This window comes from Bos taurus, chromosome 1, assembly GCF_002263795.3.
Source record: "Bos taurus isolate L1 Dominette 01449 registration number 42190680 breed Hereford chromosome 1, ARS-UCD2.0, whole genome shotgun sequence".
Classification (NCBI taxonomy): domain Eukaryota; kingdom Metazoa; phylum Chordata; class Mammalia; order Artiodactyla; family Bovidae; genus Bos; species Bos taurus.
This window is the reverse complement of record NC_037328.1, coordinates 1,522,704-1,540,886: the sequence shown is the minus strand read 5'-3', so window position 1 is coordinate 1,540,886 and position 18,183 is coordinate 1,522,704. Positions and strand designations below refer to the sequence as shown.

The 18,183-nt window shown below is 41.7% G+C and overlaps 1 long non-coding RNA gene across 1 annotated transcript in view; it reads right to left on the bottom strand.

The window, feature by feature from the left end:
* Positions 1-17,277, bottom strand: part of LOC112447090 (uncharacterized) — a 28,771-nt gene extending 11,494 nt beyond the window's left edge. The window contains exon 1 of the long non-coding RNA XR_003035163.2: positions 16,882-17,277. This is a non-coding gene — a long non-coding RNA (uncharacterized lncRNA). The remainder of the gene's footprint in view (positions 1-16,881) is intronic.
* Positions 17,278-18,183: the final 906 nt, after the last annotated feature.

Sequence of the window (18,183 nt, the reverse complement as noted above, 5' to 3'; positions counted from 1 at the left end):
GGGCCGGAGGGTGTTCATTATTGCTAAATGACTCCCATCTGCGATTCTGCCTGCAGCTTTTATGAACCCCACATGTTTTAATTAACACATCGCAAAGGCAACATCAGCTGAAAAGTGCCAGCAGTGAGAGTATTTCAGTGGATCCCCACTCTGTGATTGTCTGAATTGGATCTGCTAGAAGCATACTCGGAGGAGTACGCTTACAGTAAACATTTGGGAAAATAGTGTGAAAAGGCAGGCAGACCGTGCAGCAGCTCCATCAAGGAATTCCTGAAGGTTTACCTCTGGGTTTACACCGTGGCTTTAGCATTTGGTGAAAGCTTCCTAGGGGGTGGGAATATGGGAACCCCGGGGAAGAGCCAAGGTCTTTTCGTGATAAAAAGTGAATAGACGTTGGCTGAGCACGCCAAGTGTGCTTGGGTGAGTGGTTCGTGTTTTTACAGAACATGCTTCAGGAAGGCAGTGGGATTTTTCTGGAAAGCACATTGGTTCTGGAGATGTGAGGGGTGGGATTGAGCTGGAATTTCTTCTCATTGTGACACCCTGGGCAAGAAATGTAACTTTTTGGAGAGTCTGTTAAAAGGGGACAATGCCACTTGCCTGTCTCGCATGAGGCCAAGTGTGCAGGAGTGCCTTGTAAAAACACAGCACTACTGCCATAAACGTTACATAAATTATCTGTAGCACTTATAAATAATGTAGGTGGTCACTTCATTTGTGGGTTCAGCAAACAGCATGAATATCTACAATTCCCTGTGCCCCCGAGTTTACAATTGACACACACAAATAAACAGAAAAATACTCTATGACATGTGAAGTATTATAATGGGGAAATAGAGATCGTGTGGAAGTTCATAAATATGGCACTTAACCTGGACTTGGAAAATTTCAAGAAGGCTTCTAGGAAGAAGGAATGTCCAAGCTGAGCTTAACTGTCATCTTCTGGGTGAGGACTCTCATACCCACGTTACTTAAAAAGTTAGCCCAGCCTCTTGTACACCCTGTCCCCCATCTAGCGTTATTTTTCTTTAATGCGCTTATTACCATCTGACACACACTACATGGCTACTTGTTTATGCTTTGTGTCTGTCTCCCTCAACCAAAATATAAGGTCATAAATTTAGATACTTTCTTTTGTTCCCTACAGTATCCTTATTCTCAGTACCTAGACTAGTTCATGGTGCAGAGAAGGCACTCAGCAGATGTTTGTTGAATGAATTATTGGGAAATGTAAGTGTTAGATGAACAGGAAGGAATATTCTAGGTGAGGAATAAGCATAAGCAAGGATCAGGAGCTGTAGAGCACAGATGGGTTTGGTGTCTTGGTCTGTAGGGGCTACTATAACAGAGTATCCTAGATTAGGGAGCTTACAAGCCACTGACATCTGTCTCTCACAGATCTGGTTGCTGGGTGTTCAATGCCAAGTTGCTAGCGTACTTGATGTGTGGTGAGGGCCCTCTTTTTGGTTCTCAGTTGGCCATCTTCTCATATTGTCTTCATGAGAAGGGACTGGGAGCTCTCTGGGGTCTCTTCTATAAGGGCACTAATCCCATTCCTGAGGGCTTCACCTTCATAACAAACCACCTCCCTAAGGCCCCATCTCCAAATACCATCACACTGGGGATCAGATTTAAACATAAGAATTTGAGGTGGGGGGATACAACCATTTACCCTATAGCATTTGGTTTGGCTGGAGCATTAACCTGTGTGTGTGTGCGCTCAGTCATGTCTGACTCTGTGACCCCATGGACTGTAACTTGCCAGGCTCCTCTGTCCATAGAATTTTCCAGACAAGAATACTGGAGTGGGTTGCCATTTCCTACTCCAAGGGATCTTCCTAACTCAAGGATCGAACCTGTATCTCCTATGTCTCCTGCATCGGCAGATGGATTCTTTACAATTGAGCCACCTGGAAAGCTGAGATATGGAGATATGAAACTAGCCGGTAGGTTGGGCCAGATCCTGAAGGGCCATGTAAACCAAGTTAAAGAGTTTGGATTTTCTTTCGAGGGTAATAAGGACAAACGAAATGTTTAATGTGAAAATGACAATAATATCTGGGTTTCCACAGCTGGGCACTATGGGAAACTCCTACAATTGTCTGGGATCAAAATGGCGACAGTGTGAACTAGGACCATTGCAGTTTGGGGAGAGGTATTTGGGAGCTGGAGTTGAAAAGCCATTCATGTGATGTCTGGAATTATGGCAGCCGCAGTGCAAACCATGAAGGCAATTAATCTAGCAAGCTAAAGATGAAAGTTTTGGGGGCAGGGTGGGTGGGGAATGCAAAGAAACTAAGTCCTTGATGACATCACAAATAGCCAGTTTAATCAAGCTGGGGATGTGCTTTTTCTAGATTTTTTTCTTAAAGAGAAATAACAAATTTTCCTATTACTAAACTGTTTTAAATTAGTGAATTGTTTTTTTTTTAAACTTAACAACACAAAATATTCCCATTTAAAAATCATGAATTTAGTTACATTGTTTAAACAAGTTATTACCCTTTTAGATTATTATATTTTATTTTAGGTGAAGACTGGTCTGGGTTTTAGGAAACTCAGACTTGGATAATGTTTTACAACACACTAGGAAGTGGGAATCAAAATACTTTTGTGTCGGAGTTAGAGTAAGATTGAATATTTGCATGAAATTCACATTCTGTAAGAAACAATCAAGAATATGCCTATGTCAATTGGCATTTTTTAAAGCCTGTCATTCACAAATGAACTTATCTACATACAAAGCAGAAACAGACTCACAGTGTAGAGAACAGACTTGTGGCCAAGGGGTAGTGAAGGGGGAGGGATGGATTGGGAGTTCGGGATTAGCAGATCAAAATTATTATATGCAGGATGGATAAACAATAAGGTCCTACTGAAGAGCACAGGGAACTATATTCAATGCCCTGTGATAAACCGCAATGGAAAAGCATATGTTAAAAAAGGTATATATATGTACCACGGAATCACTTTACTGTACACACAAATTAACACAACATCATAAATCAACTATACTTGAAAAAAATAAAATTAAAAAAAATCCCCCAGTCTGTCATTGACCCACCGGACAGATATGAACAGCTTCACAAACCCGAGAGGACTCATTCCCTCTTTGATCCAATATTTATGTAGAATCTACTATGCGTCACTGCTTCTCTTTTCACCTGCTGGATTGTGCTTTACTAGGAATGCTATTTCTCTTATTTATTTTTATACCCTTGCTACTTAGCAAGCAGGATTTGAAACATAGTTGGCCCATAAATATTTGTTGAACAAAATGTGATCTGATTTTTCCGGTTGGGTTGAAAATGTGGGTTTCAGCTTCAGACGGGGCTGCAACTTTGATACTGTAATTGAGTGACCTTGGGAAAGTTACTTACTGTAGCCTAGGCTCAGATTCCTACTTACTGGGGATAAAAATCCACCAGGGGGGGTATGAAAAGTGTCTGGTTTATTGCCTGGCACTAAGTAGGCACATTGTAAATAGCTGTTATCTTCCTCCTCCTAACAAGATCTAAATCAAGCCACGTTCTATGCTCCAACTGATGAATATTCTAGGAACCCAAGTTTTGTGGCAAATGTAAGAAGGTGAATCTGTTGCTGGAAAATTATGTAAGGCACTTGCAAATTATTTTTGCCTTTGGTTCTCCTTTTTGTGATCTACCGCAGGGTTTCCTGCTATTAGTCCAGTTAATTGAGAGCCAACTGTCTTTCACATCAACACCCATGTAATCAGAGGATCTCCCAGACACACAAAGGCAAAGACAAGTCTCTTCTTTCCATTTTTCAGATGTAGTATTTTCCTTACCAGCTGAACTAAAGGGTAACTTAAATTCTAATCTTAGGCCAGCATTATAGGTTCTTTTTTTTATTTAAGTAATTTTAAAATTGAAGTAGAGTTGATTTACATTGTTTCAGGTGTACAGCACAGTGATTCAGTTATATATATATATATCCATTCTTTTTTAGATTCTTTTCCGGTATAGATTGTTATAAGATACTGAATACCGTTCCCTGTGCTATACAGTAGGCCCTCGTTGTTTATTTAATGTGTGTACGACACTGTGTCTCTGTTAATCAACTATTCTTTTCTGTTTAAATTAACTTCTCTCACAATTTATCTGATAGACACAACTTTAAGACAAGGTTAGATGGGAGAAATTTGTCCCTGTTGATGCTTGCTGTATAGGCAAAGCAGAGATCATAGCTTGTGCTTATTTTGTTTGAATTAAATTCAGGGCTTCTGAGCTTGGGTCTTAACTCTGTGCCTCAACTGGAGCGTTGGACTTCAGATGTGCCCTGACCTTGGTTTCTGCTGTAAAATTAGGATTTTAGACTAGATGATTCTGGAGGTCCCTTAAGCTCTGAATTCTGTGCTACAGGTTTCTTTGCTGCTTCCTTCTCCTCTTCTTGATTTCTTATTCCAATATTCATTTCTTAAATAATTCAAAAGAAGAACAAAGTCAACCAGAGCTCCATTATTTTTCCACAGGGAGCAAAAAAAAAAAAAAAAAAAAATAGCCTAATATCCAATAAAAAGGAAAAGGCTAACTGAATTATGATTTCAGTCACCTCACTGAAATATCATCCAGTGATCAAAGAGGATGTTTATGACGACTCTCTAGCAAAACAGAAACATCTTTTTATGTGATGTTGAATGAAAAAGGCAGAGAATAAATGATCCGTCTGGCATGATAACAATGATCTAGAAAATATACGGAACTGTGTAAAAGTTCTAGAAGGGAGTAAGAAAGTGAAAACCGTTGCTATGTAAAAAATAGTTATTCTCTCACTTGTGAGAGGAAGGAGGTTTTCAGTATATTTAAGGTTTTTCATTGGGTGTCTTGTCTTGTAAATTTATTCAAGGTAGACTTCAGGTACCTTAAATGCTACAAGCTGCAGGAGGTTGGCTGACCTCAGGTGCGTGAGATCCCAGGTCCTCCCTCCTCTGAGTCCAGGTTCCTTCTACTACAAGAGCTTGTCTTGGTGACAGTGAGGGAGGAAAATGTGTCCTAAAGACTTTGGTCTTGGGACTTCCCTAGCGGTCCAGTGGTTAAGAATCCCCCTTCCAATGCAAGGGACGTGAGTTTGATCCCTGGTCAGGGAACTAAGATTCTACATGCTCCAGCGGGATCTAAGCCTGCAACTAAGCCCAACAAAGACCCAGCACAGCCAAAATAAAAAAATTAAACTTCCCTAAAAAATATGCATTGAGCTTTGCTTTACTCTGCCTGCCCTCTTTCTTCCTTTTTTCCTTGTTGTTTACACTCTTTTTTTTTTTTTTTTTACCATTAAGGAACAGTTTGTACCCAGTCACTCAGCTGTGTCCGACTCTTTGTGACCCCTTGGGACTGCAGCCCACCAAGCTCCTCTGCTCATGGGATTTTTCAGGCAAGAATGCTGAGATGGGTTGCCATTTCCCCCTTCCCTGAGTTTCCACCATGTCCTGCATCACAGGTGGATTTCTTTATCCACTGAGTCACTGGGGAAGCCCAAGGAACAATTTAGACACTATGAAATGTGCAGATCTGGAGTGTACAGCTCCATGAGTTTTGATAAATGTACACATTCCTGTACACTTGCCAGTCAAGATACAGAACATTTCATCCCCCAAGAAAGTTCTCTGTGTCCTTTCCCGGTAAATTACCTTACCTCTAGGCAATTACTGTTCTGATTTCTATCAGCATAGATTACTTATGCCTCTTCTGAAACTTCATATAAATTGAATCATACATGTTTTCTCTTTTTTTGGTCTGTCCTCTTTCGCTCAACATCCTGTTTGCAAACTTCACTCATGGTGCCTGTGTTAGCAGCTCATCCTCTTCTCCTGGGTAGTATTTTCCTGTGGTCAACTGAATACTGGCCTCAAAGATATCCAGGTTCTAATTCCTGGAGCCTATGGATCTTATTTTATGTTACAAAAAGGACTTTTGCAGGTGTGATTAAGCAAAAAACTTGAAATGGAAAGACTAGCTTGGATTTTCCAAGTAGTCCTAAGTGTAGTCACAAATACATGGGAGGTAGAGGGAGGTTTGACCTCAGAGGATGAGAAGGAAATGTGACCAGAGCCACAGATCGAAGTGATACACTGTGAAAAGACCATCAGCCAAGGGATACAGGAGGGGTCACTGGACGCTGGAAAAGGCAAGGAAACATTCTCTCCTGGAGCCTCCAGAAGGAACCAGCTGTGCCAACATTTTGATATTTAACCCTGTGAAAGTGATTTCAGACTTCTGACCTCCAGAACTATCGGAGAATAAGTCTGTGTTCAGTCACCCAGTTTGTGTGAATTTGTTATACTAGCAACAGGAAATTATTATTATTCCATTGTATGGTTATACCTGTCTTCCCTGGTGGCTCAAATGGTAAAGAATCTGCCTGCAACAAAGGAGACCCAGGTTCAATCCCTGGGTTGGGAAGACCCCTTGGCGAAGGGCGCAGTATTCTTGCCTGGTGAATTCCATGGACAGAGGTGCTTATCACAGTGGATTTATCGATTCACTTCGTGATACATTTTAATTTGGGGCTCTTCTGAATCAAGCTGCTAGGCGTGTTCTTACACAGGTCCTTGTGTGTCGTGCGTTTTCATTTCTCTTGGGTAAATATACCTCAGAATGGAATTGCTGTGGCATAGAGCAGGTGTGTGTTTAGCTTTATAGAAAATGTCCAGTTTTCATAGTGACTATACCATTTTATATATCCACCAACACACTTGATAGTTGATCCTCTTTTAAAAAACACACAAAAAATAATAAGGTTGAGATTGCTGAGATGGGTGGGAGTCAATTCCTGGATGCTTTCTGGATGATTCCAGGACCTGATTGTATTTCCAGAGCCCACAGTGTGAGCTCTAGGACAGATTTATGCAAGGATTTTTTTGTCTTTATTTATTTATTTTTCTTGAAAAGGAAATAATTCACCTGCCTCCCACCCTCTTCCCTCTGTCCCTGTGTGCCCCATTAGCACGCACTGTACTCTCTCTGTGGGTGGGAGTCACAACCCCAGAGGCCTGGGTGACCCAGGGAACAGGAGCCAGCCAGTCTGGACCTCGGGGTCCTGACAGCGACCCAGAAAGCAAGAACGCAGCACGCTGAATGCCTTTCCCGTTGGGGCAGTCAACCATGTTATTCTTCAGTGAATGGAATTTTCTTGCTCCTTTAAGTAGAAAAACACCAGTAGCCCAGATGCCTCCCACAACAGTAGTTGATAAAACACTCAGAGAAAAGGCCGCAGGGAAGGGAGGGAAAATCCTGCCAGATCTGCTGGTGTTTGTTGTTGTCACTGTTATTCTCGCTTTTTTTTTTCACCTATAGAAAATTCGCCAGGACCACTTCCAACCCTGATCTCTCCAGATTCTGGTAGTTTTCTGAGGTTAAACTCAAGAACAAAGAGGCAATTGTTTTCTAGATGCAATCTTGGCGAGCCCAGTTTTGACACCTGAGAGATCTGGTGTGAATTTGGGGGTCAGCTGGTTTATCCCCCCATGATCCTCAAGCCCATTCAGATCACTGAGTTTTTTTTTGTTGTTGTTAATGGCCTGTCAGCTTCCTGAAACACTACTCCCATCCCTTTCCATTTACAATACCCACATAGTAGTACCTGCATAGACTGTAACCTTCTAAGCCATATCTTTCCTATGAGCCCGTCTTAAATTCAGTACATCCTTTGGAGCTTCTGAGCTTACATCCGTATAAACCCTGGTATATTTCGGTGGTCTGCTGGCTGTTCTGATGACCTTTGGAACTCAAGATCCTGGCTGTCGTTTGGGACCCCTTGGAGCCAAGGGGAGTCTTGTAAAATATCAGGGGGCTGGATCCATCCTGGATCTCAGTCCTGGATGGTCCCTCAGCAGTGACTGAATGGGGCTCCCATGCCAAGCCTGGCCGGATGTTGGCCTGGGCACCCTCTTTGCACACGGCAGGACAAGTCCTCTCCCTGCTGCGCAGTCATAAAGCTCTGGAATGTGAGCACGGCATGTGGTATGAGCATGAGCTTGCACAAAAGTGGAAGCCTCCTGGGAGGTGTGGTGCATGGCCTTGCAAAGGAAGTTATTTGGACAGGGCCCCAGGCTTGACACTGCCAAGTGAGCTGTGGAACTGCTTGGGTAACTGTCCTTGGCGGGAAAAGGGCTGCGCAGGGTTTACAAGGAGATTTTCCTCCTGAGCCTTGTCTCTACCAAACTCGCAACAACGCCGGCCTCTTGTTGGACCAGTCTTGACAATACACGCTTGACCTGCATCATCTCTTGATCTTCTCAGCTTCTTTGGAAGCGAGGCCGGGAAACAGTAGGGCAACTTCTTTCAGGCGCTCACACCTCCCCATCATTTCCCAAACTAGACACCCTGAGAGCCTGGCCCTGTGGTTCTGGAATGTGCCAGCCTCATGGGGGTACGGGCACTCACGTGTCCTCTTCAGGTGGAACAAAGTCTACACCCCGGCGGGCGCCGTGATGCCGCAGAGCACCATGGAAAGACCAGGGCACCAGGGTCTGAAGATGGGGAAGAGGGCGGAGTTGTTTACTCTCGCTATGTCCTCACTTCCTCATCTGTCAAACGGAAGGTTCTACCACCCTGACTTCCTCCCAGGGTGATGAAGAGGATCCAAGAGACTTTGTGAATGAATGTGCTTGGTCCACTGCCAAGGCCACACGGAAGCAGGTGATAATTATTCTTGGTTGGGAGGCAATACACATTCAGGCAGAATGAGAGAGCATTTGTCCTTGGTGGGAAATGGCACCAGTGAGGAGATGAGCACCCAGAGATTGACTTGGAGCCTGGGAGGAGGTTGGGACTCAGGGAGGGGGGTGTACCTTCTCGGGAGGATGGTATGCAAGGAGAAGGTTGTAACTCAGAGAGAAGAAGGATACCCAGGGAGGCAATTTGGGCTGAGTAGGGAGATGAGACTTTGGAGAGGCTCATCACCTGATTTGACCCATACAGGGGTCAAAGGACCAAGTTCAGAGGCGATGGAAAGAGACAGCTTGTGCAGTTCTTCAATTTAGTAAAAAGCAACAGCATGTCCTAAACCCTCAGTGCTCTGCCCACGGTGAGGTGTTTTAGAACAACCATTTGTCCACAATGGTTTTAGATTTCTGCCCAAGGAACACTACTTAAAATTAAAGTCAACATTAGTTCGATGGAGCTGATCTCATATTTCTCCTGCCTGGAAATACCTACAATTCCTTAAAACAATGTTTCAATTTACCCCAGGTCCGGAGGAATTTTACAGTGTAATAGCTGCCCTCCCCTTTCCTTTTCCTGCCTCCCAATCCTGGTTTGTTGGAGCCGGTAGCGCACACATGGACTTTCTATCGAATGAAGACTGCTGCTGCTGCTGCTAAGTCGCCTCAGTCTTGTCTGACTCTGTGCGACCCCATAGACGGCAGCCCACCAGGCTCCCCCGTCCCTGGGATTCTCCAGGCAAGAACACTGAAGTGGGGTGCCGTTGCCTTCTCCATGAATGAAGACTATTCGCCCTGTATTTGGGCTCCTCCATCTTTACTGAACTGAAGTGCACGACAGACCTGCAGATGCTGGTGACTCAAGTTAAATCATGGGGAACCAGGAGGGCGAGCCATAAGTGAATGACGTGCGTGTGCTTTCCTGTCCATCTGACATGTTCCTGGACTTAATTAGAAGGATCATGAGGCCACTGTGGATTTGAGACCATTCGTTTACCCAGTAAGCTTAACTGACCTCCACTCCTGGTCATGTGTCTGCATTTGCACCCGTGGTCAGGACTGATATTTGGCATGTTCAGCTCAGTCTATTAAAATATTGAACTACTTTCATGTTGGTTGCCAAATAACCATTGACTGGACACTTTCCAATGTCCGCAAGGGTCTGTGTTCATTCTAATTGGTCAATGCTTTTTATTACACTGATCATTAAATTGCTGTTGTTTGGGGCAAGTAGTCATTAAATAGTTGTCATTCGGTGTGGCATCAGGTGCCATGCATTCCTTTGCTTGGAAAAGCCTCCATGGTTCTTTCAGGATGAAAGGACTCCCTAAGTGTTGTCTTTGTTTAGATGATTGAGAAAATCAAGTTGAGAAAAGACCCTGACAAGGTCCAGAAGGGATGTTAGCCTTTTTTTTTTTTCAGGGGTCAGTAAGAAAGTCACGGAAATAATAAAATAAGAAGACATATGGCCTAAAAAAGATGAGTTTTGTACAATGAGGCAGCTGTCCTCTGGCCCAGAAGGGCCAGTAAAGATGGGATCATTCTATTTAATGTCAGAACTACCTGGGCTGTTGTCTATTTTTTGAGTCTTGGGACACGTTGGAGACAAAATTCAGAAGGCAATTCTAATTGGAAGCTTTGTAATCCTGACCCACAGTTGATCACCACAGGGGATACCTGTACTGGAAACCTGTTTATTTCCATCTGTTCACTGTCCACCATTGGCTTCCCAGGTGGCCCTAGTGGTCTAGAACCCACCTGCCAGTGCTGAAGATGTAAGAGGTGTGGCTTCGATCTCTGGATCGGGAAGATTCCCTTGGAAGAGGGCCCACAACCCATTTCAGTATTCTTGCCTGGAGAATCCCTATGGACAGAGGAGCCTGATGGGCTATAGTCCGTAGAGTTGCAAAAAGTCAGACATGACTGAAGCAACTTAGTGCACATGCATGCATCCCCATAATTTATGAAGATTATAAAAAACTAGAATAGCTGAAAGTATGAATTTTTTCCCCATCATAGCCCCTGCCAACCCTTCCTTTGTTGTTGTTCAGTCACTAAGTCATGTCTGACTCTTTGTGACCCCATGGACTACAGCATGCCAGGCTTCCCTGTCCTTCATCATCTCCCAGAGTTTGCTCAAACCCTTGTCCATTGAGTTGGTGATGCCATCCAGCCATCTCATTCTCTGTTTCCCCCTTTTCCTCCTGCCCTCAACCTTTCTCAGCATCAGGGACTTTCCCAATGAGCCTTCACATCAGGTGGCCAAAGTATGGAGCATCAGTCCTTACAGTGAATATTTGGGTTTGATTTTCTTTAGGATTGACTGGTTTTATCTCTTTGCAGTCCAAGGGACTCTCAAGAGTCTTCTCTAACACTGCAATTCAAAAGGAGCAATTCTTCTGCCCTCAGCCTTCTTTACGGTCCAACTCTCACATCCATACTTGACTCCTGGAAAAACCATAGCTTTGACTCTATGGACCTTTGTCAGCAAAGTAATGTCTCTGCTTTTTAATATGCTGTCTAGGTTTGTCATAGCTTTCCTTCCAAGGAGCAAGCGTCTTTTAATTTTATGACTGCTGCCATTGTCTGCAGTGATTTTGGAGCCCAAGAAAATAAAATCTGCCACGGTTTCCACTTTTTCCCCATCTGTTTGCCATGAAGTGATGGGATTGGATGCCACCAACTTCGTTTTTTGAATGTTGAGTTTTAAGCCAGCTTTTTCACGCTCCTCTTTCACCCACATCAAGAAGCTCTTCCTTTAGCTCTCCCAAAACAGTCTCTGCTAGTGATTTGCCTGCATATAAACATACTTTTTAATACTTAACATATGAACCGGTATGTAAAATCTGCTTATTTTCACTTAATGTACGACACTACAGTGGATGGTGTGGTGTGCTCCCCAGGTCCTGTTTCAAAAGTGAGACACTCATTGCCTCAGCTGTCTGGAAGCTCACTGGTGACAGATCACAGCTAAGTCCTCGCCCTGGAATTGCTCTTGTTCAAAGTGACCCGTTCTCCCAGGGGACAGATCACATCCAGGGGCTGGTCAATGCAGGGTTCTAAAGGCTCAGCCTTCACTCTGAAAGGCCTTCCCAGCGTCAGAGTCTCCAGTGGGTACAGCTGAGACTCCTGGTCCACCTGTATTTCAGTTGAATTTCTCCTTTTATATCCTCCTGCTCCTTTCACTCCTGTACAGGTGTTGTCTCTGAGGGCATTTCCCAGCAAAGCTCCAGCCTCCAAACCTCCATCTCAGAGTCCATGTCCCACGAACCAGTCAAGACAATGCCTATCACCTCAATGTCCGCGGAGTATTCCATCATACTAGGAATTCCCTAGTACCTCAGTTGGTAAAGAATCTGCCTACAATGCAGGAAACCTGGGTTCAATTCCTGGGTCAGGAAGATCCCCTGGAGAAGGAAATGTGAACCCACTCCAGTACTCTTGCCTGGAGAATTCCATGGACAGAGGACCTGGCAGGCTATAGTCCATGGGATAGCAGAGTCAGACTCAACTGTGAGACTAACTTTCACTTTTCCTTGCATCATACAGAATCTAACAAATATGTTTAGTCTCATTCCTGTAGCCATGTTTCATGTTTTCTGTTTAGTATTCTTTCTTGCTATTTCCTTCTAATTTTTAATAGATTTTTTGTTTCATTTTACCAGATTAGTAGTTTTCGTTGTGCTTTTTTCATTCCAGACAACACTCTCCAATAGAAAGCTAATGAGAGCCACATATGTAATGTAAAATTTTCTAGCAGCCATGAAGACATGACTCATTGGGGATCATCTGAGAATTCTGACTCCCACACACATTAAAAATGGTTTATTAAAATATGAAATTAATTTTAATAACATATGTTACTTAATCCAAGATAATGAATATATTATTTCAACATATATTTAACATAAATCACAGCAAAAGCCTCTTTGACCCACCTTCTAGAGTAATGGAAATAAAAACAAAAGTAAACAAATGGGACCTAATGAAACTTAAAAGCTTTTGCACAGCAAAGGACACTATAAACAAGATGAAAAGAAAACTCTCAGAATGAGAAAAAATAATCACAAATAAGCAACTGACAAAGGATTCATCTCCAAAATATACAAGCAGTTCATGCAGCTCAATATCAGAAAAACAAACAACCTGATCAATAAGTGGGCAAAAGACCTAAATGGACGTTTCTCCAAAGAAGACATACAGATGGCTGACAAACACATGAAAAGATACTCAACATTTCTCATTATTAGAGAAATGCAAATCAAACTAAAATGAGGTGTCATCTCACACTGGTCACAATGGCCATCATAGAAAAATCTACAAACAATAAATGCTGGAGAGGATGTGGAGAAAAGGGAATCCTCTTGCACTGTTGATGGGAATGTAAATTGATGTAGCCACTGTAGAGAATGGTATCGAGATTCCTTAAGAAACCAGGAATAAAACTCCCATGACCCAGCAATCCCACTACTGGGCACGTACCCTGTGGAAACCATAATTCAAAAAGACACAGGTACCCCAGTGCAGTTCATTGCAGCACTGTTTACAACAGCCAGGACATGGAAACAACCTAAATGTCCATTGACAGATGAATGGATAAAGAAGTTGTGGTATGCGCCTTGTCTTGAGTCTTCGTGGATGTATGCAAAGAGATGCAGCAATGCTATGAATACGAGGGTAGCAGGTGCTGAATTCCAAACATACAGGTGAATCACAGAGGGACATGGGAGTTATTGCTCATTTTATTTGATTCTTTGTGATTTTTTGTTTGATCAGGACACCTGTAAGTCTCTTTGGGCTTGACAATTATGCAAGCTAAATGGAATCATTACTTAAAAAAAAAAAAAAAAAGGAAGTTGCGGTACATATATATAATGGAATATTACTCAGCCATAAAAATGGAATAGAATTAGGTCATTTGCAGTGATGTAGACAAAACTAAAGTTTGTTATACAGAGTGAAGTAAGTCAGAAAGAGAAAAACAAGTATCACATGTTAATGTATATATATGGAATCCAGAAAAATGGTACTGATGAACCTATTTGTAGGGCAGGAATAGAGATGCAGATGTAGAGAATGGATTTGTGGACGCAGCACAGGGAGGAGAGGGTGGGATGAATTCAAAGAGTAGCATCGACATATACACTGCTGCTGCTGCTGCTAAGGTGCTTCAGTCGTGTCCGACTCTGTGCGACCCCATAGACGGCAGCCCACCAGGCTCCCCTGTCCCTGGGATTCTCCAGGCAAGAACAATGGAGTGGGTTGCCATTTCCTTCTCCAATACAGGAAAGTGAAAAGTGAAAGTGAAGTCGCTCAGTCGTGTCCGACTCTTAGCGACCTCATGGACTGCAGCCTACCAGGCTTCTCCATCCATGGGATTTTCCAGGCAAGAGTACTGGAGTGAGGTGCCATTGCCTTCTCCACTACTATGTGCAAAATAGGTAGCTAGTGGGAAGCTGCTGTATAAAACAGGGAGCTCGGCTCAGTGCTCTGTGATGACGTAGACGGGTGGGGTGGGGGTGGGGTGGAAGGGAGGTCCAAGAGGAAGGGGGTATGTGTATACTTATAGCTGATTCACACTGTTGTACAGCAGAAAGTAATGCAACATTGTCAAGCAGATATTCTCCAATTTAAAAAATATATTCAAAGTAACAAGTCATTAAGAAGATACTTAAAATTCTTTTTTATTGTATTGCCTTTTACTGTATTGAAATTCAGTATGTATTTTATATTTACAGCACATCTCAATTTGCACTAGCCATGTTTTAAGGGTTCAATCGCCCCATGTGGCTAATGGCTACAGTACCAGACAGCATACTTTTAGAGGTTTGAAGGTCTCCATCAAAATTGCATTTTAAGATGCCAGCAAAAAATGATGAAATAAGGACCTCCAAAAATTCTCTCCTCCATAAAAGCAACAAAAATGCTGGCAAAAAAGTTAGAATCAACATTTTCAGAACTCTGGAAATTAACCAGAAGCTTGCAGCAATCTGGGAGCATTTGTTCAAGAAAAATAGCTGAATCCTGGCGGGAACAATGAGCTTTGTGTAATTTTCTCTTGTCATATTCCATTAGAGCCCCCCCGCCCCCACCACCACCCGCAGCACCACAGCAGCCTCAAAATCCAACAGCCTGAAATCACAGTGAAAACCAGCAACCCAACAGCTACTGGAGGGAGCAGAATGGGGTTGAAGCTCCTTCGAAGCCCCATCCTTTGAGTAATGTCATAATTGACCTGTCTGATAATTCTTTGGGAGAGCCCCCCACCTAGTGAGACTGTCTTTATTTTCTCTCATTCAGAGTTCGTCTACTGCCAACAGTCTTTTCCACAGAGGTGTGTGTTGAAAACAATCAGAGGCAATTATTGAACAGCATGATCACCTGAGGTGGTAGAATAAGAGTTGGGACAAGCAAGAGGCTAACCAAAAAGCTTAAAAGGAAAATCTGGGCAATGGATACCCATAGGGGATTCTGTGCGACCCCATTGACTGCAGCACCCCAGGCCTCCCTGTCCATCACCAACTCCCAGAACTTACTCAAACTCATGTCCATTGAATCGGTGATGCCATCCAACCATCTCATCCTCTGTCATCCCCTTGCCCTCCCGTCTTCAATCTTTCCCAGCATCAGGGTCTTTTCCAATTCTTTGTATCAGGTGGCCAAATTATTGGAGTTTCAGCTTCAGCATCAGTCCTTTCAATGAATATTCAGGACTGATTTCCTTTAGGATGGACTGGTTGGATCTCCTTGCAGTCCAAGGGACTCTCAAGAGTCTCTTCCAACACCACAGTTCAAAAGCATCAAGTCTTCAGTGCTCAGCTTTCCTTATGGTCCAACTCTCACATCCATACATGACTACTGGAAAAACCATAGCTTTGACTAGATGGACCTTTGTGGGCAAAGTAATGTCTCTGCTTTTTAATACACTGTCTAGGTTGGTCATAGCTTTTCTTCCATTAAGCAAGCATCTTTTAATTTCGTGGCTGCAATCACCATCTGCAGTGATTTTGGAACCCCCCCCAAAATAAAGTCTCTCACTGTTTCCACTGTTTACCTATCTGTTTGCCATGAAGTGATGGGACTGGATGCTATGATCTTTGTTTTCTGAATGTTGAGTTTTAAGCCAACTTTTTAACTCTCCTCTTTCACTTTCATCAAGAGGCTTTTTAGTTCTTCTTTGTTTTCAGCCATAAGGGTGATGTCATTTGCATATCTGAAGTTATTGATATTTCTCCCAGCAATCTTGATTCTAGCTTGTGTTTCATCTAGCCCAGCATTTCACATGATAAACTCTGCATATAAGTTAAATAAGCAGGGTGACAATATACAGCCTTGACATACTCCTTTCCTGAATCATTAACTGACCACTAATCAAAGACTTCAGTGTTCTCATACAACAAGGAATATACACTTTACAGAATTAGTTCAGAAAATTCAACAAACATACAACAAACAACATCAACAACAACAAAACCTGGGATGGAATCTGAAAATCAGATTTGTTCAATTTTATTAACAATCGATTTGTTCAATTTGTTTAACAATTTGTTCAGTTTTATTAGCAATCAATTTGCTATTTTATTTGTTTAATCTTTAACAAAAAATTATGAGACATGCAAAGAAGCAAGGAAATATCTCACATAGGCAGAAAAGCAGTTGATAGAAGCAGTCTCTCAGGCAGCACAGATATTGGATTTACCATGCAAAGTAAGTCAGTCTTGTTAAATATGTTCTAAAAAGCTGAAGGAAACTATGGCTAACAAACTAAAAGGAAAAAGTTTCTATATATAGAAAATCCTAAGGAATCTACAAAAAAGAAAACCAAAATCAGTATACAAAAACCAATTGTATTTCTATACACTAGCAATGGACATTCCAAAAATGAAATTAAGAAAGCAATTTCACTTACAATAGCATCCACAAGATACATTTAAAAAAAGAAGTACAAGTCTTGTACACTAGAAACTACAGAATATTAGGTGAAAAAAACTGGAGACCTATATAAATAGACACCCTATGTTCACAGATAGGAAGATGGCAATACGTCCCAAAGAGATTTTCAGGTTCAACACAGTTCTATCACAGTTCAAGTTTTTGCTTTTTGAAAAAATTGTCAAGGTTGTCCTAAAATTCATATGAAAATACAAGGGATCCATAATAGCCAAAACAATCTTGAGAAAGAAGAAATCTGGAGAACTTACATTTTCCAACTTTGAAACTTAAGCTGCAATAGTCAGGATTGTGTGGTACTGGCATGTAGACAATGGACTAGAACTGAGAGTCCAGAAATAAACCCACACATTTGCGGTTGATTAATTTTCAACAGCACTGCAAGACAATTCAATGAGGGAAAAATAATCTTTTCAACAAAATGATGCTGGGACAACTGGGTATCCACAGTGCAAAAGAATGAAATTGTACCTCTTACCTCCTACCATCTTCAAAATTTAACTCAAAATGAATCAAAGACTTACGTATAAGAGCTAAAACTGAAGAACTCTTAGAACCATCGGGGCCACCAGGGAAGACCCTTAGAAAAAAATATAGGTGTAAATCTTCGTGACCTTGGAATAGGCAACTTTTTCTTAGATATGACACCAAACCACAAGCAATTAAAGGAAAAATAGATAAATTGGATTTTAAAAAAAAATTTAAAAATGTGTGCTTTGAAGTACACTATCAAGAAAGTGAAAAGACAAGCCACAGTACGGGAGAAAATACTTGTAAATCATAAACTTGATAAAGGTCTAGTATTCAGAATGTGAAAAAACTTAAAATTCAACAATAAAAAGGCAAATAATCCAACTTAAAAGTGGGAATAGAATTGAATAGATATTTCTCCAATGAAGATTACAAATGGCTATTAAGCTCATGAAAATATGATCAATATCATTAATCACTAGGGAAATGCAAATAAAAACCACAATAAGATACTGTTTCACACTCATTAGGTTTGTTATAATCAAAGACAGGCAATAATGAGTGTTGACAGTGATGTGGAGAAACTAAACTCCTCCTACATTACTGACAAGAATACAAAATTGTGCAATTGCTCTGGAAAAGAGTTTAACATTTCACCAAAGAGTTAAATATAGTTTCCATATGACCCAGAAATTCTTCTCATGGATACATACTCAAGAGAAATGACCTCATATGTTCACACAAATCCTCCTACATGAATGTTCATTCATGTTCATACGTTGTTCAGAGTATCACACACAAAGTGAAAACAACCTAAAATCCCATCAACTGATGAACAGATAAACAAAATGTGTTATATCCATATAATGGAATATTATTTCGCTAATAAAAGGAATGAAGTAATGATTCATAATACCACATGATGAATCTTAAAAGCATCATGCTAAATGAAAGAAATCAAATATCAAAGACCACAAGTTGTATGAATCCATTAATATAAAATATCCAGAATAAGAAAATCCAGAGATAAATAGAAGATTTGTGATTGTCAGGGATAGGCCGCTGTGGGGAAGGGAAAATGG